Source organism: Tinamus guttatus, unplaced genomic scaffold, assembly GCF_059628265.1.
Source record: "Tinamus guttatus ecotype Peru unplaced genomic scaffold, ASM5962826v1 Tinamus_guttatus_pri_ptg000119l, whole genome shotgun sequence".
In the NCBI taxonomy this organism is placed as follows: domain Eukaryota; kingdom Metazoa; phylum Chordata; class Aves; order Tinamiformes; family Tinamidae; genus Tinamus; species Tinamus guttatus.
This window is the reverse complement of record NW_028288653.1, coordinates 271635-294474: the sequence shown is the minus strand read 5'-3', so window position 1 is coordinate 294474 and position 22840 is coordinate 271635.

The window sequence follows — 22840 nt, the reverse complement described above, 5'->3', positions numbered from 1 at the left end:
ACATTCCTGTATCCTTCTCATTGCAATATTTAGTTTCTGTGACTTCCAAGCAGAGGTATCCAACCAGTCTCTTCTGTGAAACATCACTAGAAAATAGAGCAAAATCAAAAATCCTTTCACCTCCAGTACACAAGATCAACAAAATCGACATGGAGTAAAACTGAACACACAAAGGACAAACTTACTCACTTAGAGATGAATAAATTTAAACATACTTTGCACATAAAAGCTTCAAGATCTAAATCTACAACTGGACTCATTTGCTGGAGGGCTTGAAGGAGGAAATAATTTGGTTGTTCAGGTAATCGTGAGATGCTCACCATTTGCTAAAGTAACACAGCTTTGAAAGGATTAATGTCATTCCAGGATACGCAAGGCAAGGTATTTTTAAGAGACACAAGTATTGTCACCACTGTACAGCATTGTAGTTTGATTCATCAAGGACACTAGCTACAGCCCGCTAACTTGACAGAAGCAACTTCACACAGCAGCAGGTAAAACAAATGGCTAATGCCTGGTGATGGGAATAGCGTGTCTGTTATGAAATGACATGAGCTGGGTTCACTGAATTTAGCAAAACAAAGGTTAAAATTTAATGCAATGTTTCTTCCTTAATATAATGTAGGAGTAAATATCGAGGTGGCAGCACAGTGTACTGAAGGATAATAACAAGACTACTCTAGAGGAAAATGAGTACAGAAAATTTCTAATTATCTGGAGAGTGATGAAACAACTTTCTAGGAAGACTCGTACAGCCATGGACTAATAGATCTATTGAAGACAGGATTGGGCACATTTAGAGAAGGGACTGCTTGAGAAATCCCAGGAACAAACAAATTAACTTCTAATCTGAGTCCTTGCTACCTCGTGTTTTGATAACTGGAGGACCTTTGAGAGGGTATTCAGTTATCTTTTGTTTGCATCATTTTTACAGGCTATCATATTTGAGCCTCCTATTGATTTCCTCAAAGACTTTCATGCCCTTTCCCTCTTACTTGGTTTCTGCTGTTTTTTCTTCACTTTCCATTGCAGTACTGGAGTCTGTTACAGCTAGAGAGAAAACGCTGGGCTGTGTAAGCGGGGACCACTAAGATTAAATTCCTTGAGACAGGTCGTTGCCTTCAGGACGCCAGGAATTAGGTAGGAATTAGGTTAGGCAGGAATTTTCCTATAGTCAAATAAGAAGATCAATAAGAGCAATTTTTACAGCCCACAATGAGTACTGGAAGTTGGAATGAACCTTTCCCTAGGCCCTGCTGGAAGCTCTTCCTTGACTCTTCCAGGTTTCTTCCACTCTGCATCTCCCCCTTGATTATTCTGAGCTGAAGGCAAATCTTCAGCATGCAAGTGGGTGCATTTCTAGCTAACGGGGTCACTGCATCCAACTTTACACACATATATATAAGTATTTAGGTGAATATTTTGCATAACTATGGTACTACATATTGTACTAGTCCTAGTATTGTATAAATTTCTCAAAAATTACTTCCTATGTAATTTTTTTTCATTACTGTTGTTTGTAAGAAAAGCCTTCTGGCATAAAACAAAGTCATAGGGACTCATATGCGGGCTGTGTCACTCCTCTCTGATTACTGCAGCTCTCTTGTCCACTTAGCAGTTGTAACTCAGAGCTAGCCATATTTTTCACTCCTATGACAGGTGGCTGCACATACTCAGGTGTGCTGGAGCCTTTGGAGCAGTCTCTCAGTCTGTCAGCTGGTATAGTTATCCCGCTGACACACTGCCAGGTCTCCCTTGCTGTCCTGGAAGTCTACGGATTTTTTTTTTCTACCTTTTGATTTTGAGGAATTTTGCTCCTGCTGTGAACAAAGCTGTTGAAAGTAAGTTGCATTATTAAATCTTTATTAAGTCTGTGTGGATGCTCCACTGTGCTTTAAAACACGAGCCTTGTCTCATCAACTCCCCACAACTCCTGCCTGCACAAATATGGTACTCTGCACGTGTTCAAAAGAGCCATTGACATCTCAGCTTGCTTAGCAAGATTAATTTTCCCATTACAGTTCTGACTCAAAGTTCCTCCTTTTCTCTAGAATTTTAAACATGGAGCAAGCACATATGGATTTTCGTATAGCACTGCTCTCCAGAGCTGCACTTTGGCAACTGGGATGACATATAGGAAATATGCATAGGCAACTGTAGTATCACATCAGCATGAGTTATTCTGACCTGTTGCAATCAATTCAGTGGCTTGATAAAAATACCCATTCTGCCTCAGGGCAGCACTAAAAAAATAGCCCTGAACTGATGACTGGCAGCACAGCAAGAATGTAGGGATGTGTACCCAGCTGAGTCACCAGGTCAGAATTCCTAAAATCATTTACTGCTTAAAAATTGAAACAAGGAAGCTGTGACTTTTCTAAAAATGACTCTAACCACTAACTGAGCTTGTTTATCTTTTGCCCCTTTGGCACAGTAAGATTTAAGTTAATCTCACACTATAGCTTATAAGAACATTTCATGACATCAGTTTGTCAATCAAAATCAATAGTTCTGTGAGAGTCAATCCAGCACTCCAGCATCACTGCTAACAACAAAATAATAAATATTAATAATTTTTAAAAAAAAGTGCTGAGAGCAAAGGAAAATAAAACAAGCCTATTACCCCTATTACCCTATGGGCCTATTACCCCTGTTACCTCCATGGAGACTTGTTCCTGCATCAAACTGCATGGCTTATTGGTTCTGAAAAAGACCGCGGTGTCAGGACGCAGGCTGGTGACATTGAAATTACAGATTAACCTGTGGACAAAACCCACTGAAGACCATGTAGGAAACCTGCCCAAAGGGGAGATGGGGGAAAACCACTTACATTGCTGTGTTACCAGGTCTGCTTTCAGGTTTCACGATGCAGATAGGGTCAGACTCTTTTGGTACATATACCTGCAGCTTTGATCACTATATTAAAGCATGTCCCTCTTAACATCTTTCTCTGTTCAGCAAGCACTTAAGCATCTTTTCCAACCTGTTTAAGTGGCACATAAGCAGGTGCTTAAGTGCTTTGCTGAATAGGGTGGATCAAAGCATGTGCTTAAATGTTTTGCTAAATAATTAAAAAGTGGCTTGAGAGCTTACATAAATGCACTCACTGAAAATTACCAAGCCTTATGAAAATAAAATGAAGCTATTCAGTTCAGCTTTCCTATTTCAGTTTCCAGAAATGCCCATCAAGTCTAGTGCACAAGCTCTGGTTATTGGAAGTGACACTGTCAGTACGTCCAGGACTGCTTACAACAGTGTGTTTTAACACAGAGATCTTGATACAGACAAGGTCCTTTGTGTCGCTACCTTAAAGTAAACCCTGAAGAAGGGATTTTGAAGAAGAGTCTAACAATGCAAGATAAAAATATATATGCCTTCATCTTCCTTAAGACTTCATTTTGCAATAAGCATCGAGAGCCACATCACAGCCTCCATTCCTGAGAAGAGAAAGCTGAATTTCAGAATTTCATTTTGCCTGAGTCTTCCTTTACTTGGGTTAAGTCCAACCTATATTTTTTTCTAAATTTGAACAGAACCAATTTAATCTAAACAAGTGCTGCTATGCAAACACCAAAATGAAAACAGAGAGGCTTGCATGCAAAATCTATAGGGACAGGAGGCCGGTTTTGTCCTCCATGCAAGGGCTTCTCAAACACTCCATTGTTTAAGATCTGTAGAAACATTTAAGTTCAAGAAACTGAAGTGAAAGTTTTGTTTATCCTGGGCAGGGGGGGGAAGAACATCTTGTGAATTATTTCAGTCTGTTTTGCTCAATTGTCCTTTATCATCAGGAAAAATGCAGCACGAAGCCTCAGACAAGTTCATGCTTCCCTTATGTGAAACCATTTAAAAACCAAACAACAGAGTCCTTCATCCTGAAAATGCATACCATAAGAGACAGATCAGCAGCAGAAAGAAAAACAGATGCCAGCAGAAGAAGGTTGCTCACAATCACTTATCCACTCAGTGGAATTAGGGGTAAAAGCAGGGTCTTCTGACTCTTAGAAATCTCACCTGTCATTTAGCACACTGAGAACTAAAGACCTCAAGACAACTCTCATTCAGAAGGTGCACACATGTTATTGCTTGCATTTCTTTTAAGACAGGAGTGGGGGGCAGCATATGGCACTACGGGGGAATGCAGGAGGTGAACGTGGAAACTTTTGATGATCTTATAGGAACAATCATCTAAAGAAAGCAGAGGCTAAAATATAAGAGCCCAAGTTCACCCCCAGTCCAGAGAGGATTTCGAATTTGAAGTCTATGGGGTTTGTATGCTGTGTCCTATGCAGCAGAGGCCTAAAGAATGACCGTCTCTCCCTCTTCAAAGTGAGGGTGCATAGATGAGAACGCAGACGGTCGCTGCTCGGCTCCACCTGAATGCCTCAGCCCAGGCCTGGGAACTGATCTCTCCATAGCTGCTGCCAGCTGAGAACCTGGCCTCCCAAAGCAAAGCACATCCATATCCCCCGGTGCTGCCCACAAGGTGCTCAACTACATCCCCCCAAATGTTCCACTCTTTTTTTTTTTCTCCCCAAAGAAATGTCCCTGGTAACAATAAATGCTTAATCTTTAGAACAGGGAAGGAAAAAAAAAAAGGAAAAAAAAAAGGAAGAAAGAAAGAAAAGAAAAAGGTATTGGGTTTAGTAAATGGCCTCAGTCTAGTTGGTATCAGCAGTTCTTTCCCTCTGGGGAGTAATTAAGGAAAAACTCCCACCATGATGTTAAACTCCGGCGATGACAGAATTTTAAACCATTTTCATATCGCATGCTGCACTGCAGCTCATTTCCGTATGCGCTGCCTCCAACTAAGGTTTCAAGCTTACACAGTCTCCTGGGCAAAAAGATGACCGCAGCCCCGATGCCTGGAAGGAAGCTCAGGGGAAGATCCACATTGTCGTGCTGTATGTGAGAAGGGCTCCGCTTTACAGCGTACAGCAGAAGGAAGCAAGATGACCCTGGAGATTTTGACTATATTTATCTCTGCAGCACAGTTAGCATTTGGGATCTGAGAGGTTCTGTTGCCAATTCACCTGTGCTATAAATTATTAGCTAACACTGGACATTCGCATATCCACTGCTCTCACCCAATAGCTAGATAATAGTGAGAGGCCCGTAAGAAACCCTGAAGTCCTATACCTTGCAACACCCTGCAAAACAGCACTGTTCAAGCACCCCGTACTGCCTGAAATATGCATTTAATATGACCCTATGCAGAGCAAAACCCACTAGCAGTGCAGCCATGTTGCCTAATAGGTCACGGTTAACTTGGGTGCCACATTTTCCTGACAGTCATGTTGCTTCTCAATCCAGTTCCAGCCTCTTTGGCAGAAACGAAAGGGCCCTTTAGGAAAAGGTCACTTGCCAAATAACTCATTGGGCCAGGAAATTAAGCTATTGACAGGACAAGTGGTGGCAGGCCCCATATAAAATGTACAGCTTAATGTAATATAGATGAAAAAATACTTTGCAAAAATAAGCACAGCTTGTAGTGGCAGCAGATGGACTAGTTTGGATAAACAATTCCTTCAATATTTGTCTTTCAATTTTATCACCTCCAAATTAAGTAAAATCTGACCCAAACACCTGAGGGGAAAATTAATAATAATATATTGCATACAGAACTGGTGATCCTATCTGGGAGGTCTCTCTACGGAAACAATTGGATGAGAAATGCAATAAGTGGAACTAACAAGGAAGGGACAGATCTTAGAAGAAGAAAGACTGGAGGGAACTGGGAGTGGGAACCTGGTGAGAGCAGGTTTGGGAACACGCAGGTTCAGGAGTCTGAAGTCCCAAAGAGAAATCTCTTGCAAGACAAGACTAAGGTGAAAGGCACTAAGCAATTAAAACTGCCCACTGAAGTGCTGATAATGAGTTCACTGCATACAGCTAGGAAAAGGAATAAAAGGAGTCAGTCAACCTGGAAGTACAGGAGACAGTGAGAAAAAATTCCTGGGAAAATGAGCAGAAAGGCAGATTTTCAGGACAGTGCACAGCCTTACTTGGCTTGGATTAGAAACTAAAAGCCTCGAGGACCATCACTCACTGTCATCAGGAGATTTATAACCCACTGAGATTCCTTCATCCCCTTTGGGAACTTGCTCACACAGGGAACAACAATCTGACATGATTTTCCTTTATTCTGGTACTAGGCCTTGGAGTGGTCAGTCTGTCACTGTCTATAGGTGTCCAGCTCTGCAAACACTTGTATGATTTTCAGCACAGTGCCACAGGATGGAAGGAAAGTGAAGAGAGAGATAGGGTTTGCTGTTGTAAACAGTTTGAAAACACACCTCAACCCAGAAAAACACCACAATAAATAACAAAACTGAGGTTACAAAGTCAATTCGCAGAAGGAGGAAATCCTAATTTCGATAGTGTTCAACTCTGAAAGTAGTTTTGATATGGCAATCTTAATGCACTTTTTTATGCTAGTGTTATCTGCACAGGGTGTCTGTGCATGTTGTACCTGTGAAATCATATCCCATGCTACCTTACACCTACCATGGGTAAGAGGAATGTGAAAAAAAGAGCAAAATTTGAAGAATAATGCTGATGTATATGTTGCTCTGTCCTGAGGACAGGAAGTTTTGAACATAACCATTTTTGAAGTTTTCTTATTTAAGTTATGCAGACTCAGAATATTTACTTCCAGGACAAGGGAAAAAAAAAAACGACAGATATCTGAACTTTTCATATTAGTGCCAACTTATGATATGTCACTAGTTCTTTGAAGTTTACCCATCTCAGCTCACATCATTCATCTCAAAACAGCAAACACAGCACAACCTGTCAAAAAGGCTTGAAAACTTATTTCCTCTGAGTCTTTGTTTGCTCAACATGGTCTGTCAAGGAATCAATACCTATTCCCATATACACACAAAGAAAAGTAATCCTAAGCATGCATATGAATAAAAGGGAAGCAAGAGATTTTATGCAATTGAGATGCTGCATAGCTTAATTTTGCAAACCCTCTTGGAGATCTTCATAGAGCTAATTAAAAAAGGAAGAAAGTATCTACCTCAACTAGGACCACACTTGCTCATGCATTTTTTTTTTTTTGTGCAAACAGGATGCCAGAAAATGAAATTAAACTCTACATGCGGCCAGGCTACCAGAAAGAAGACAAAATCTTCTGGGTGCAGCTCTTCAGGAAAGGCTTGGCAAAAGATTGACAAATTGGTTGACACATTTTTTTTTAAAGTCTTTCTGCTTTCCAGTATGATACAGTCGAACTCATGGTAGTATTTCTAAAACATCTCACTGATTATGAGGATTCTGGTGATCTAATCAGGAAACACTAGAAACACCACCATGTGATTTGGGGCTACTTCCAACTAACTACAGATCCATCTTCAATAACTACCTTTCAAACCCCTAATACAATAAATAATCAATAATACAATAATATATAAACATGAAGAAGCTGCAATCCTTCCCAAGTGAAATGAGCACTTCCATGAGCATAAAGGTTACATTTGCCTAGCACATTATTCCATGCTATTATTCACTAAGACCTACCCTACTTAGCAAAAATGATCCATTTGTATCTTCTTTATAAATATTGCATTTAAGTCCAAGTTCATGCACATTATGATAACTAATATCTCCCTCACACTCCTGGAGAAGAGAGACCCTATAATTATATCATTAACACACTGAGCAGAGTTCCATTTTTCTCTAAGAGCAATACTACACATGTAAGAGGAAAGCCTGTCTATACTTCAAGGATCTCAGAGCGTCTCTGGACACAAATTACTTTTCACTGCACCAACATGAGATAGGTGAAAACTGTACACGGATGACACAGAGTACATTAGTTTTAGGTTAAATGATTTCCTGCCAGCAAAGTAGACAAAAAAGACAGGAATGAATGGCTTAGAACTTTCATCAATAGACTGCATCAGCTTAATGGGAATTAGCTATTCTGTACACATGAATAACAGCCACTTATTCATGGTGTGTATTATCAATTAACAATAACATACAATAAATACAAATTCTCAAACGTGCATAGCCTTATGACATCAAATATCAAATTTGTCAAATGGGTTGATAACAAATAAAGCAAAAATGATTTTTTTTTTCTGAGCAACCAGGAGAAGATCAACTTTTAAATTTTGATTTTAACACATAGGTATGACCCACTCGAATCAAAACAAAGGAAAGGTTTGCATACTCTGGAGGACCAAGAAATGCTAATTTCTGCGCAAGCTTTATAAATGATCTCCCCTTCTGCTTCTCAATAATGAATTGTGATCTGGGGGCTCAGATTCTGCAGTGGATCAGTGGTTTTGACTGCGAAATACTCAGGTGACCCAAGGTCAGCAAAAAGCCTTTGTTGTCTGCTAGGAAAATTCTCCCAAGCCATTCAGCACATTTCTAGCAATAAACAAATAAATCCTATAATTCAACTCACTTCACTTCTAGAACATGAAAGGCCATCGGCCAGGATAAAAGAAATTAGATTGGCATTGGATTTTGTGCTGAGGCTCAGGCAGTCTCTGAAGTGACACACACCTGAACCAGATGCCACGCAGGCAGCGCACAGCAGTGCAGCACGGCTAGCACTGGAGATGCTGATAGAGGAATGGAGAGAGCACCACGAATGAAAAAGAGGGAATCACTTCTACAACTCCATCAGAATGCAAAGGAGGATGCAGCAGTAAGACCCTTCTATATTCCAACTTGCTTCCTCATTTTACTAGGAAGTAGTAGACTCTGCTGCCAGAGTTTAAATCCATCCTATTTGCTTATTCAAAAATGTGGAAAGGTCACGCTGACTTTTTTTGTAGCATAGCAGAGAAAGTTAACCCTTGGGGAAAGGCCTCAGGACCTAGCTGCAGCCAGTGGCCTAAATGTGGAGAGTCTATTTGCCCTGTTGAGTGTGAATCTCTGTCTGTGTGAATATTTGCATTTGGCAAATGTAAATATTTTTTTCAGAATATTTTTTTCAGGAAGAAACACACAATAGTTGACCCAGAAACTTATGGCTTGAACTTTGTTCCATAGCTCCTTCACACCTTACAGATACCATCCAGTAGCCTGGAATCTAACTAGCATGCCATGTTCTAATTGAATAGATCATCTAAAACAAAACCTCAAAGCTCTTCATTTAAAAAGCTACATTATTTTCAAATAGTTCTAAAAAGTCACAGATACGCCAGTACCATTTCTACGTTATAATATACTTCATATGCTAATGAAGTTTATAGAAACGGTTTACCCTCGTTTGAAACTTTATCATTTGAAAATGTTGGTCATTCTTTGCAACTTTGAGCAGTTAGGAACATAAACCAAAAACAGTGCAAGGCAATGCAAGTGACAAGCCTACCAAATTTTTTCAAGGCTTATGCATAGCTTTATATGATAAGACCACCCACTCACCAGCTGCAGCAGAACAGGCCATGTGCTAGCAGAGTACAAGCAGATATACAGCAAGATGCAAGTACATAATCAAATGGTAAGTAAATAAAACCAAGTCTTAAAAGAAAAGTTAGGAAAAAAAAAAAAGAGTTTGACTTTAACTTAGGAGAGAGAACTTAGTGTTTTTTACCCATCTTCTTTCAGGGATGGTAGAGCCATGCTGAGCCACGCTCCTACCCATGCAGATATACTGCCCCTCTAAACAGAAAGCTGTTCATCAGCAGCTGAAGCTTTGAAGTGTTAGTAACTAGTACGTGGCATATCACTGATATACTGACAACTGAGGCGGCAGAGGCATCGGGAAGCGGCAGGAATTGTGGCACAACTGCGTATGGAAAGAGAATAAGAAATACAGCTCACTGAGGACTTTCATAGAGGCTGCATTCTGCCGGACCACGGTTATTAACGATGTAGCCACAGGGGCTCATTAGGCATCTGCAAACTACTAGGGGTTTATATATAGAACAAACAACAGGTAACTGTAAATTCTAACATTTTCCACATTTTATCAAGGGGCTCTGTTAAATTCAGTAGCCACAGAAACCTCCAGCTGCCAAAGCTGTTCTTTTGACCTCTGTTCCTTTTACCACAGACGTGAATGTGACTTGCTTCTTTCTCTGGCAATTTTCTACTCAACATAAGTGCCATTCTTTACGTGAACCTAAAATGCAGTGTCACATCCATGAACCGAGGCTTTTAAATTTTGATTGTGATTTTCAATATACTACAAAATTGACCTCTGTTCCCACAGCATTTGGTTGTAACTGTCACTGCTAATTCTAAAAACATCTGTAAAACAACTGAATAAGCAAATAATTAACATGATAATAATAATAAGCTGGGAAATTTGTTACAAAGTTATTCAATGCAATACATCTAACATTTCCTTGTGGGACATACAGGAAAAATACTCTGTATGTGAATTCTTCCCAGTTTAGTAAGAACCAAGCCTTATTAGCAGGTACATGATTTCAATCATCTTCTATCCTATTAATTCTTGTATTAAGTCTTGTCAAATCAGGTAGACCACGTGACGACAGGGAGAAATAAGAAGAGGTGGTTGAACAGGCAGGTGATCTGGAACAACAAATCCCTGGATTTCCACCTGATAGTTATATTTTAATAGGTAAAGGGAAGTAAGGGGAAGTCAGACAGGGTGACTCATCAGTTCGAGCAATGTAAGAAAATTAGATTTTAAGTGGAAAAAGATGTTTCCTAGGAAACTGCATGATCTGCTTGTGGAACATCAAACAAGAGCAATTTCCTAACAACAGCCATGGCTAAATTGATCTGTACCTCAGCTCTATCAGTAAGAGGGAGATTGGATCCCTTTTATATTTTCGTAGTTACCATCATCAATTTGTCTATTACTTGACTTCTTCGGCTGTTACCTTTCCGACCTTCCACAAGTACAAGTGTGATATTGCCATTACCTAATTGGAAAGCATGTTTTCCTTTCCCTCATCTTTTTTTCTTCCTCTTTTTCTTGCAGTAAGTTGCCAATTCTACTACTGCTGCTGCCAGGGAGTGAGGAGGAAGACAGCATACACCATGGAGCTAATGAGCATGCAGCATGCTGGAGCCAAAGCAAGGGTCCTGTTTGAAACTCTGCACTTTGCAGCAGTGAAAAGTGAGCTGCAATATAAGCGAGCTGCCAAGGCCTCTGCTCCGAGCTGTTCATTCCACAGTTTGTTCATCCCATCTATGCAATTTACACTGGATCAAAATCAATGTCTTTCCTGCTACAGGTTGCTGTCTACAATTCATTCCAATAAATTCATTCCAATAACTTAAATCCCTGAAGTCTTTGCTGTTGAACACTGCATGAAGGATACCACATATTTTAGATGATAGAATTTTTTTTTCTCTGTTGACCGCTTCCCATGCTGATCATTCAGTACAGATAAGTCATAGCTAACAGTTTTGAGAACAGGACCATAGATTTCTGAGCATAAATACGTGCACACGTTGCCTGTGTGTGTGCAGGAAGAGCGTTTCAGGAGGGCTGGCTCCTCGACGATCCTGCTGCGTGCATGACCTGCACACTGCTTGGACATAGCAAACGCATCCCAGCTCAGCGCTGATGGGCTGCAAGTGGCTCGCGCCCTGGATATACGCTGCACATTTAATCTTCATGTGCACACCAAATCCCTTGCACTGTAAGGCCACTGGATTTACTTTGCGTGCACATATGGAGATACATCCTACGCCAAAGGGCAAAGCATTCAAACTCCTCCTTTACAAAATTTCCACGGAAATGTGGCAGAAATGTAAGATATGTCTGAGAATACCTGCAGCCTGGTACTTCTAATCCTGGCTACTCTGTAAGAGTGCCATGAGTAAGGGTGAAAAATTAAGCAGGCTGATGAAGGTATTAGTGAAACATTTTCAAATACACTGATTGTGCAAGAAGCTGGAGGAGAACATACATAAATTCATCCATGCTTGTAAGCTTATCCACGGCGCAACTTGTGAAGGAATCCTGAAGTAACACATCATAGCTGACTCTCACAACAGTTGCGCTCAGCCAAGATGCACAATGAGCAAACAAACATTTCCTTTTTTTTTTCTTTTAAATTTACTTTCCACATAGTATAAAAAAGGTAGCTGCTCTTTAAGTTCAACTTTCTTTTAACTCAGTGTCCAGCTGAATCAGTCCCTCGCCACGAAATTCTCTTCAAACCCTCCAGAAATATCCAGGAGTGACTATCCATCAACCAGTCATACGTCGAGCAGACAATCTCAGGTAAAAGCTGAAGAAAGTGAGAGAAGACTTCATGTGAGAGGAGACTTCATATTCTGGTTTTGTGGCAGTAAAGTGTGCAGTAAAGAAATGGCACAAGGAGAGTTTTTCTCACCCATAACTGGTCTTTTGGATTTGCAACCATGATGTCACAGTTGCCAAAAAGAAGTTTGAACATATGGCCTTTTTTTCTAGCCTGCTACACAGAGCAAAATTCCCCAGAGTTTGGTGAAACCAAGGCAGAGCTGTTGACTATGAAGAAACAACTACCCAACTAGAAAACGCAGATAAAATCCTCTCTACATTACTTATATTCTTGCAGTGCTTTCCCCAGCCTGTACCTTTAGATGAGGCAAAGGCTTCCTTTCCTTCCTCTTGCAGTTTACAGCTTCTCTCTTAGCTAAGGACATATTTAGGATTAATGCTTTTATTTTGAAGGAGAAAGATTAAGTATTTTTAGCTTACGTGAAACAAGATGATGTATGCTGCGATTGTCAAGTCCCTCTTAAATTGTATGTAGCACATTCTGTAGCTCATAAATATTTAAGACGGCTAAATAATTATCCCAGGCTCCTCAACCTGCCTTTCTTTATTAGTTCCATGGGGAGCCAGGAAAGTATTTGTTCTTCAGCCACATAGACAATAATTATATTGCAAGAATATCCATTTTCTGTTGCTGCTGCTGCTACGTGATTCTCTTCTACTGCAGTGTGGTGGTGTTAACCATTTGCAGAGAAGAGTCCCCGCTTTCCTCACCGGGTCAACTCAGATAGCTTGGCAACTCTTTCAAAACATCTCCATCAAAGTGAATCCCGGCTCACTCAATTCCACCCTTGCTTCCATTTTCACAGAAGCAGAAGGGAGAAAAAAAAAAAAAAAAAAAAAAAACAAAGCCTCTATCTGATAACCCTGAACATTATCAGATCTAAGTGATTCAGAACTTTGCAGGGAAATGATACGAGCTGAATGGATGCAGGTTTACCCATTTAAACCCATAACTGTAGTGACCTAGGGGAAGAGGAAGCTGAGCCAGCAACCCTGTCCCCATGCAACAGTACTGAACAGAGTTCTTACAGTTGCTTTACAGCTTATTCTCCCCTTTCCCCCTTTTTAAGGCAGCTCATACAGTAGCAGGCAGATATTCACAACCGAATAGCAGCTGAGGAGCCTGCACACGCAGCAGACCGTGTCCTACCAGTCAGAGCGGGAACGTCCACCAGCAAAGCCAAGCAAAGGGAGCTGCCTCCCACACGGCCGGGCTGCAGCACTTGGTCTCAGAGCTCAAAACTCTTGATTCTGCACCCGCCATATCTGTCACCACGGCTCAGTACCTGCTGCCACCACCCCTCCTTCCACTCGGATACGCTGCAAAGAAGTAGAGGAAGAGCATAATCCACACCTCTGGTGACCAGAGCACTCAGAAGTGCGCTTGTCGTGCTATCCAGAGATTAACGCGCTTGGGAATGTTGTTGTTAAGGAGGGTGCATGGCACCAAGTCAAAATAACCTAAGTAGATACTGTAATCTGTGTGCTGAACAAAAATCTACATTTGTTTAGCAAAACTGTGACGGCAAAGATCTGCCACTTCTGTGTTAAGGGCTCAGCTTAGATTCAATCCTTGAGCACTGTGAAAGATAAGATTTTGGGAGGGTCACAAACTTTTCCAGCATTTTGCTTCCTGCATTTGTGTTTTGTAGTTTGTTTTGGGTTTTTTGTTTGCTTGTTTTTTATTCAAAATAACAAGAACAATAAAAAGACTACATAGCTGGGACACATCTACTTGGGGGAGCATGGGGAAGTTATGAGCTGAAAGCGTGAAATTACTGTGCCTAAGTTCAAGCACATTACATACCTATGGGAATGCTCTCATTCTGAAGTAAATTGGCTTAAAGTTCACTGTGACTTAATACTCCTTGGAAGATCATGATTTCCAGTGACTGCAAAAGCCAACGTATAGATCAATATGATATTTTAGGTGCAATCTGACAATACTGCTCAGCCAGTTTACTATTTTGCTACCATAGCCAGGCAGCCACCTCCCTTTCTCCTGTCATATACTTTGCTTCCTTTCCTCTTGATCTGCTTCTGCCACTGACCCCTTTGTGAGCCTGTTCGATTAGCTAATCCAGCAGAAAACAAGCAGAAGTGTGATTAGATGCAATAATCTGAAAGCAATTTTGTAGTCAACGTGGGTATTTTCATTTCAGGAGCTTTACTGTGGAACAGGAACTTTTGCTGGAAATGCTTTTTAGGCTACAAACCCAAAGGGAAAGAATGAGGAAAGACAAAAAAAAAAAAAAAATCCTACCAACAAAGCAATATCTGCATAATGTTTGGATTAGTTTAGGCTGTATTGCCTGGAGATGGTATATAGCTATATAGCTGTGCTAGAAGACAGCCTGCTTCTCTTCGCATGGGCGGTCACTGCGCAAGGAAGTTTCTGCCAGTGTGGTTGCAAGAGTGGAACCACATAGCCACAAATCTTCACCACTCTGTCTCACTGCCAAGTCTTTTTTCCTCCACAGGGGAGGGGGGAAAAAAAAGTTTTCACAGATAATCCAAGCTTGCATGTTAGATTCAACACAAAATGCGTAAAACATTTTATTCTAGAAGGTTTAGAACTAAGTAAAGACGGGTTCAAACGAGTGTCTGAAACTAATCCAATAAAAATCCTCCCATTACAGATGTTACTCAAGGTGGGGAGGTGGAAGGAAAGCAGCAACAGATAACAAGGAAATCTTTTGACAATGAATCCAAATTTACAGTGACAGTGTTTGCACATATTTCGAAGACAGAGAGTGTAATTACTGGCACAGCTGCTATATATGAGGGAAATATTTCATATTCTCCTCGTCCACATCCCCATTCTCAGATTAAATGAACTAGGCTAGATCGATATGCAAAGATTGAGCCTGCAGTTGTAGCAAGCAGAGTGAGGATTTTCTGACGCAGTCTTCTTTGGAAACCGACTTCTGCATCCTACCTTCTGTTCTGAACAGCCTAGCAGGATTGTCATGCCCAGCAAAGTGAGCAAGGATTAATTCAGATTAAAATAAAATTGTGCATTTGAATCTACCAAATCAGCTGCACAAAAACAAAGGTGTAGTTTTTATGCAAAGATAGAACATCTGTTTAAGAAGTCCTTTAGGCCATAAAATTCACGAAGTGGGGAAACTATTCGAAGAAAATAAAGAAGAATTACCCTTGCTGTATATTTGTTTTCTTCTTGTTTGTTTTCCTAGGCACTAGCTGTGGACCACTCTTGGATATAGGATACTAGGCTAAAGGACATATGGTCTAACCTGGCATCATCTCTTTTTATCAAGTTAGAAAAACAGGCATGGGAAAACTCTTTTTAGAAGAAGGGACAGGAGAAGCATTTGGATACACCAGATCTCACTTTCCGCAGACATACAGCAAACATCCTCCAGGCAGGCTCATTATCTTCAGATTGCTAAAGACACCTTTTCAAAACAAACAAAATAATCAGTGATGAAAATTATCAAATTCGTCTGTTTGGCTAAAAAAAATACCCTACAAAACAATCCTCTCTTTTAAGATTGCACCAGGTGTCACTGATGACATCAGCTGAAGATGCCACCTTGGAATGGTTTAGGTTGCAAAGCACTTACAGTCAGCAATAAGGGACCAAAATTAAAACACTCAGGTTATTTACAACAGTTCTGTATCAAACTGAAAAAGCATTTCAGATGGCACCCTGTATAAGCACAGATCTATTAATTATTTTCATCAATAACTTAAGTCGTGGACCAGAGTATGTACAAAACATACAGATGATGCCAAGCTTGAATGGGTTGCAATTACTTTGAAAAAAAGAAAAAATGGTCCAGTGCCAGCAGAGAAAAAGGTGAGTAGAGACAAATGCAAAGTACAGCATCTAGCAAGGCTAAATCAAGCAAAGTTGTCTGCAAAACAGAGAAAACTAGGCAGACAGTTGTTCTGAAAGGATTTGGACTGTTAGAGGATCACAGACTATTTACACATTTCTACAGTGCTACATAGAGACAGAAATCACTTTGAGATGCATTAGCAAATATCCTATGCAAGACAAGAGCGGTATTATTTATTCTGTTTGGTGCTATTGAGATTTTAATTGTTATGCTGTACTCAGCTTTCAGATGGTGGAAACCAAATGAGAGAGTGGAAGGGAACAAGATGAAAAATAATGTATGTGAGGAAAGAAAAGGAAACTAAAAAGGATCACAGAAGATACCCAACAACAGTTTGCAAAGGGCTGCTCTGAAGAGTAAAGTGACCAGTTATTCCAGTGTCTACTAGAGAGACAGAACAGGAAAAGATTAGATAAATTTCAAGCAAGTAAGATTTAAGTTAGCTAGCATAAAAAGCTTTTTAAAAGAGGTGAGGATTACAAAGGATTCATAATGATACTTAGGACTCTATGGTTTTTACCTACGGGGATTTGAGTAATAGATTGGGCAAAAATTTGCTCTGTGTTGATTCTAAAAACCCTAGGGCACTTCTGGACTGTATGAGTTGGGCTAGCAGAAAAGCTCCAAATGTTGCGAGAAAGCTGTAAACACCATTGTTTCCTCAATGAGGGTGGTAGAGAAATCCATGTTTCAATATTTGGAACTTTCCAGTACAAAAGGAGTTTATATGAAAAGCAGCCTTAAAATTTTAAAAAAAGAAAGTCATTCACAAGAACAATTTCAAATAAGATGCTGAGAAATAAACGCAAATGTGAACTACATTATCTGTGACAACTTAATGTGGTCCCCAGTGAGTGATGCCTGAGTCATCTGAGTGGGTTTGGAGGGTATTTTAGGTAAATTCAGAGCAATGTATTCGGGAAAATAATATTAATCAATACAGTATTTATAGATAGATGAAAAGAGGCAAGATATCTCACTCTTTGGTTTCTAATAATGGATACTAGATGGAAAGAGTTACACTTCAAACTCCAAACATGCAAAGCTATTGGGCATTAAAATCACACAAAAAGAGTACTGGTGATATACAAGTGATCTACAGAGACTTTCCTTTTTTTAGTCACGATTCAAGGTAGTTCTTTTTAAAGATCAAATTCCCTTTCCAAAATTCAAGTTTAACCAGATAACAGCAGGAGAAGGCTGCCATCACAGCTTGTAGTAATATGATGTATTATTCTGAGCTCATTTTCACTCCCTATCAGAAGCGTCTGTCTGCATATAGGATTGATTTTTAATACCAGAAAGTTAGAAGGAATTGTTGCATACACAGTGCATTTCATAGTATAATTCAGGCACAGTGTATTAGCATTTATATGCCTTATTTTTAAAGGGGTCCCAGACAGTAGTCACAATGCAAACTGAAAACTATATATTATGACAGTGTTGCTAAAGTACTAAAGTCAAGCCAAGTTGTTAAATAAACCCATGTATTGTTTTGCTGTATGTGAAATCAGTTTCACAAATTACTATTTGCAAGAAAGAAGACAGAGGCATGAGGAGGGTGGAATACTCTATATCACAGCCACTAGATTAGTTATTAGATAACTTCAGCTATGTCAGAAGCAAATGGGAAAAGTTCAAGCCATTCGTAGGAAGACTAAAGTTATGTTCTTAAACAAACTAACAAAAAAATGCAATATCTTCAGCACATTTATATACAGGAATAATCTGAAGTTAATAATTCCACTCAAGCAAGTAAAGGATTTTTTGTCCACAGAACCACAGGACTTAGGTCTTGACCTGCAAACAGGGGAGTGAGGAGAAATAGAGATGAAAGGAAAAAAAAAAAAAAAAGCTCCCTAATATCCCTAATATTTTTCTCTTTCCAACACTGACAAGCTTATTGGCAATTTTGAGGTTATCCCAATACACTTCAAGACAATTGATTAACTTAAGATGCAGAGTTAGAAATGTGAGTAATCAAAAACTATCCCTGAGCTATGTATTTCTTTAGAACTATGTCCCCCTTGTGGATGAGTCCAGAGAATATAGAGTTAGATTAAGGAAAAAAAAAAAAAGTTTTCTTTTAAACATCATGATTAAAGGATTAAAACATCATGGCAGGAACAGTCTAGTTCCTGCCAAATAGAAATCCATCTACAACTTCCTATAAAATAGAATTGAGCTAGAATTTTGCACTACTCTATTTTGAAAGAAGTGCTGAGTTCTCAAAATTTGGTTTTGCTCTAGCATGGAATGAACTGATACCTGTTAAACTAGAAAAAAAATAAAAGTGGGTATACTCACATGAGAGATTTTGCCAGTCAGAAATAGCACAAGTTGAAGTGGATCCACAACAGCAAGTGGCCGACAGAATCACTCCCCTTCTCTCAGTACTAGGGTTTAACCGCTAGGGCTTAACCCCACACTAGCATTTTCAGCATCTACTGCCAATTTCAGAATTATGATCCTACCCAACGACTTAAGTTGCTCCCGGATGACATCAGGCAGCTGGAAGTTCCATGCTGAATTTCTCTACCATCTGTTCCACATCAAAGGAAGAGCAAGTAAAGAGTCCACATGACTAAAACATCTGTGAGACATGCCTGCATGACTAAGAAAAGTAAAAATGACAACCTATCCCTTAAATGTACAATAACTGAAATGGCTAACCTGCTTTTCATGATAAGAGTTTGTAAATAGAGAGAAAGAGCAGCAGCTTTGTATCCTTTCCCTTCTCCATACGATTTCAAGAAACCTTCCCCACCTCCATCTCGACTTATTACTTGGAACAATCAAGTTACTTCTACCAAGTCACATTCCTATCAGAGGAATAGACAGAAAGCAGAGAGAGAAATCAGATTGTTTAAACTGTGTCTTGCAAACAGTCTGATTACCCAGCTGATAATGGCTCAGTATTTACATTATCTACAGAGCACTACCGGAACATAGCAGGAGTCTCAGCTCCTGCTACTGTTGTTGTTAGCAAAGTTCATTCCATTCAAAAACACACTCTAGCTATTTGTGACTCAGGAAACAGTAGATCAGAAAAAATCATAAATCTGCTGGGTCAAATTAAGTACTTTTTTGAATGTTTCATAGCTGTATTTATCTATAACAAATAATATCACATAATTTTCACAAAAAAAACAGTATAGATTTTGTGTGTTTTTCCTCACTTTTTCCTTTTCCTACTTTCTCCTCTGCATTGTATGTTTATTCAGCAGACAGCTATAGACACTGCAGCACAACTAGAACAGAAGTTCAGGTAAGGAAGAGAGGGCTGCGAAGAGCTTATCCACATGCAGATGCCTTTGAAAACACCTGCAGGTGGTCTCGTTCTGTGGCTGCATGTCCACCTTCCCAACACTTATCAACGTCCTTCTGGGGGCAGGGACTTTGCATTCATAATGCCCCTTTGACCCTCCACGAAGGGATACACAGGGCCTAGGATAAAGGCCCCCATACACAGAAGAGATATTTAGGATGCAGACAAAGGGGAGATATAAATGCATTTATAAGAATTGTACAGACCTCTGGCGGGGGGATTCCCTTGGGGTATTCCCAGGGGAGACGAGAACCAACCCCCCATGCAGATTCGCAGCCGTGAGCAGACTGCAAACACGACTTGATGCTCCGTTCCCAGTGCCAGCCCTGAGCAGCTCCACACAGGCGGTCTCGGCTGCCCAGCGCTGCTCGCGGCTCACACCACATGGGCACCATACAGACAATATGAGCCACATCATTTGCAAGAGTACAAAAAGTCTGTCATCTGCGTCATACTGGATCTTTAAAAACATGTTTTTCTATATAGATGATAAATCTTCAGCTGCGTTTAATGGAATGGATAGTTTCTAGAGCTAGCATTGTACGTTGTTAAATGGTTATAAGTATTCTTTCATTCAATCAGGAGTTTGAAATACAGAAAGAAATCTCTTATGAAAATAATGTCACAAACTATCTATATCAGATTCCTGCCCTGCTTCATGTGGCATGATGATGTGAATTGCAGTTACCTTCCTTTACTTTTTGGAAACATAAAACAACATTTCTAATACACCATCAGAACTGTTTTACACCCAGCTAAGCAATTTGACTTTTTTCCTATGAGAATTGGAATATTACTATCTTTCTTCTGTGCTATTATGTATAAATAAATAAGGCCACCTTAGTGTGTATATATACATAGAGAAAAATATACATAGTATATGGCAGAAAAACATGCCCTAAATACTTTTTGGTGGCTCACAATTAAACTGCAAAGAACAGCAAGATGAATTTTACAAGAATCTTGGTTCAATACTGTTGAGGCTTATCATTAATTTGCTTGATGCAATTAGAAGTATGTTTATTAAACACATAAATAACAGCAGCATGGATGCACTTTAAGCATGTTGGAAACATGGTTGATATTAAAAAAGATGGACAAGTTGGAGAAGTTCTTTAAAATACAAAATACTAATCAATCAATAAAACTTTATAAAAATAATCAAATTCACAAATCTAAGACAGAAAAAGTGGTTACATGCGTTTTTCAAACGGATATCATAGACATCAGTGTTCATGAATTACAAGATAAGATAAGGCAAAATCTTCTGCTGTTCAGAAAAAGTCAAACATTATCTTGAGATGCATAAACAAAAGCATTGTTGGCAATTCATGCACAGTAATCATCGTGCTTCTTGTGAAGCTCTTAAGATCTTTTCTGCGTACTACATTTTCCAGTTGGAGAAAGACTGGAAGAGATCAATGAGACGAGTAAGAGGTCTGCAAAACAAGATCTATATGAAAAGAAGGAAGGAAAAGTAGCTACTTAAACTAGACAAGAGTAGACTAAAGATAGGCATAACATAATAAGCAGAACTGAAAAAAGTGAGCGAATAAATTGATCTTCTCCTAACTGCAGATAGGATAAAAAGTGAAGAACTTAAATTGCAGCAAATGGGATACAAGCCTGGCATTAAAAAAAAAAAAAAAAAACTAGCAGTAAGGATGGTTGTATATTGTAGAGATTGACTGTGACTTCACAGAATCTCTAGCTGAAGAGGTTCTGTTCACAAAAAGGATTAGATGAACATCTGTCAGGAATTATTTTAATTTGCATTGATCCTCTTAGGGGAGAAGGCGGTAGATTAGATGAACACCTCAATCTTCCTTTCCATTTTATTTTCTTTGACTTTTTACGTTACTGTTGCGTGGATTCTTGGAATTTAAGGTGTTTCTCAAAGACAATATCATGCAATGGAGTTGAAACTTTGTCTAAAAATGCTAATCCAAGAGCGGCAGTCTTGTTAAGTACACAAAAATGAAAGTGGTGCCTTCTGTACTTGACTGCCTTTAAGGCCATCTCCTCCCATACGTATTAGCTCTATATCTTCCTAGACTGTGCTATTCTCATTTACACTGCTATGCACGAGCAGGACCTGTTTACTGTCTATAATTTCTAATTAATTGACATTAGTTGCACATCACCTGAAGTTGTATTTCAGTTTATCCTTAAAGCATTACATCTGTTTTCTCAAATGCATGCTTTGTCCTTCAGTTCATCGTAAAAACGCTTTTTTATTATTCAGGTATTTTCTGTTCAGCATACATGAGTGGCCCAGAAACAAAGTTTTGAGGCTTAGCAGAGTTAGAAGGCATCGTTTTCCCATCAATCACAACCAAATCTAAAAACAGAAGTAGTATGGTTTTTGTCCCAAAAGAAATGCTGAATTGAAACAAAAAGCTGATATATTCACAAAAAGTTTATTTTTTTCCTCCAAATGCAGGTGAACACTCTGCTTACTCCATAATGAAATGAGCCTGGGCAAAGAAGAGGTTGCCTTCCTATACGATACAGTAATAAAATACAGTAAATCACAATATAAATACAGTGAAGTCATTATCCAACTTGAATGATGCTTTCTCAGACAGGATACCTATTCAAGTGACATAAAATTTGCCTTGTTTGAAATGACATGATATGATCAACCTCTTTGGAGACATAGGTATCTATCAGTATTTTAAAAATCTGAATTACTAGATGTATTGTGTTTGTTTGGGGGGTTTGAAGGCAAGTGTTGGAAAGAGGACACTGGATTTTGCTTACAAGTTCTAGAGGGGAGAGGGAGTATTCAGGTATGTGATGATAATCCTCTATTTCAGTTACAACCTATAACACATTCAATGCATAGGTTAGTGTCAGCTGGAACAATTTATATGAACTGTGTTATTAACAGCATGTGCTTAAAACAGATTTGGAATTTGTGAAATTAGAGTTGCATATCTGTATCCTCATCTCAATATGAGATCAACAACTTACCCTACAACTTATGATTGCTTTCAGCTCATTGGGTTTGTTTGCAAACTCTGCCTCCCCGCTAGTGATTCACACAGCGCTGCAGGCAAAAATGGGAGCTCATGTGATGTGTGCAAGACAGTGTGACATTGATCCCAAAGAATGGGCCACTCCACTAGCAGACATTTAAGATGTTAAGGAGGGGCTTGAACAAACGCAGCGTAAAATTGCCTTCGAGAGTATGTAAAATAAATCCAAGTTCATTGTCATGCACAATCACTTAGCAAGGGTGCAGAATCTGGTGTGACAGCACTTTTTAGAATGGCAGTAGGAAGCTTACAGTATGTCCTAACTAATTCTGACAATCACAGCCTCCCCATGGTTGTCATAGAAGTTAATGATGGATTGTTAGAAACCACTTCAGCTCCAGGCAAAGCTCTGGGAAGTTAACTGCTAGGACTGTCTCTAAGTGGTGAA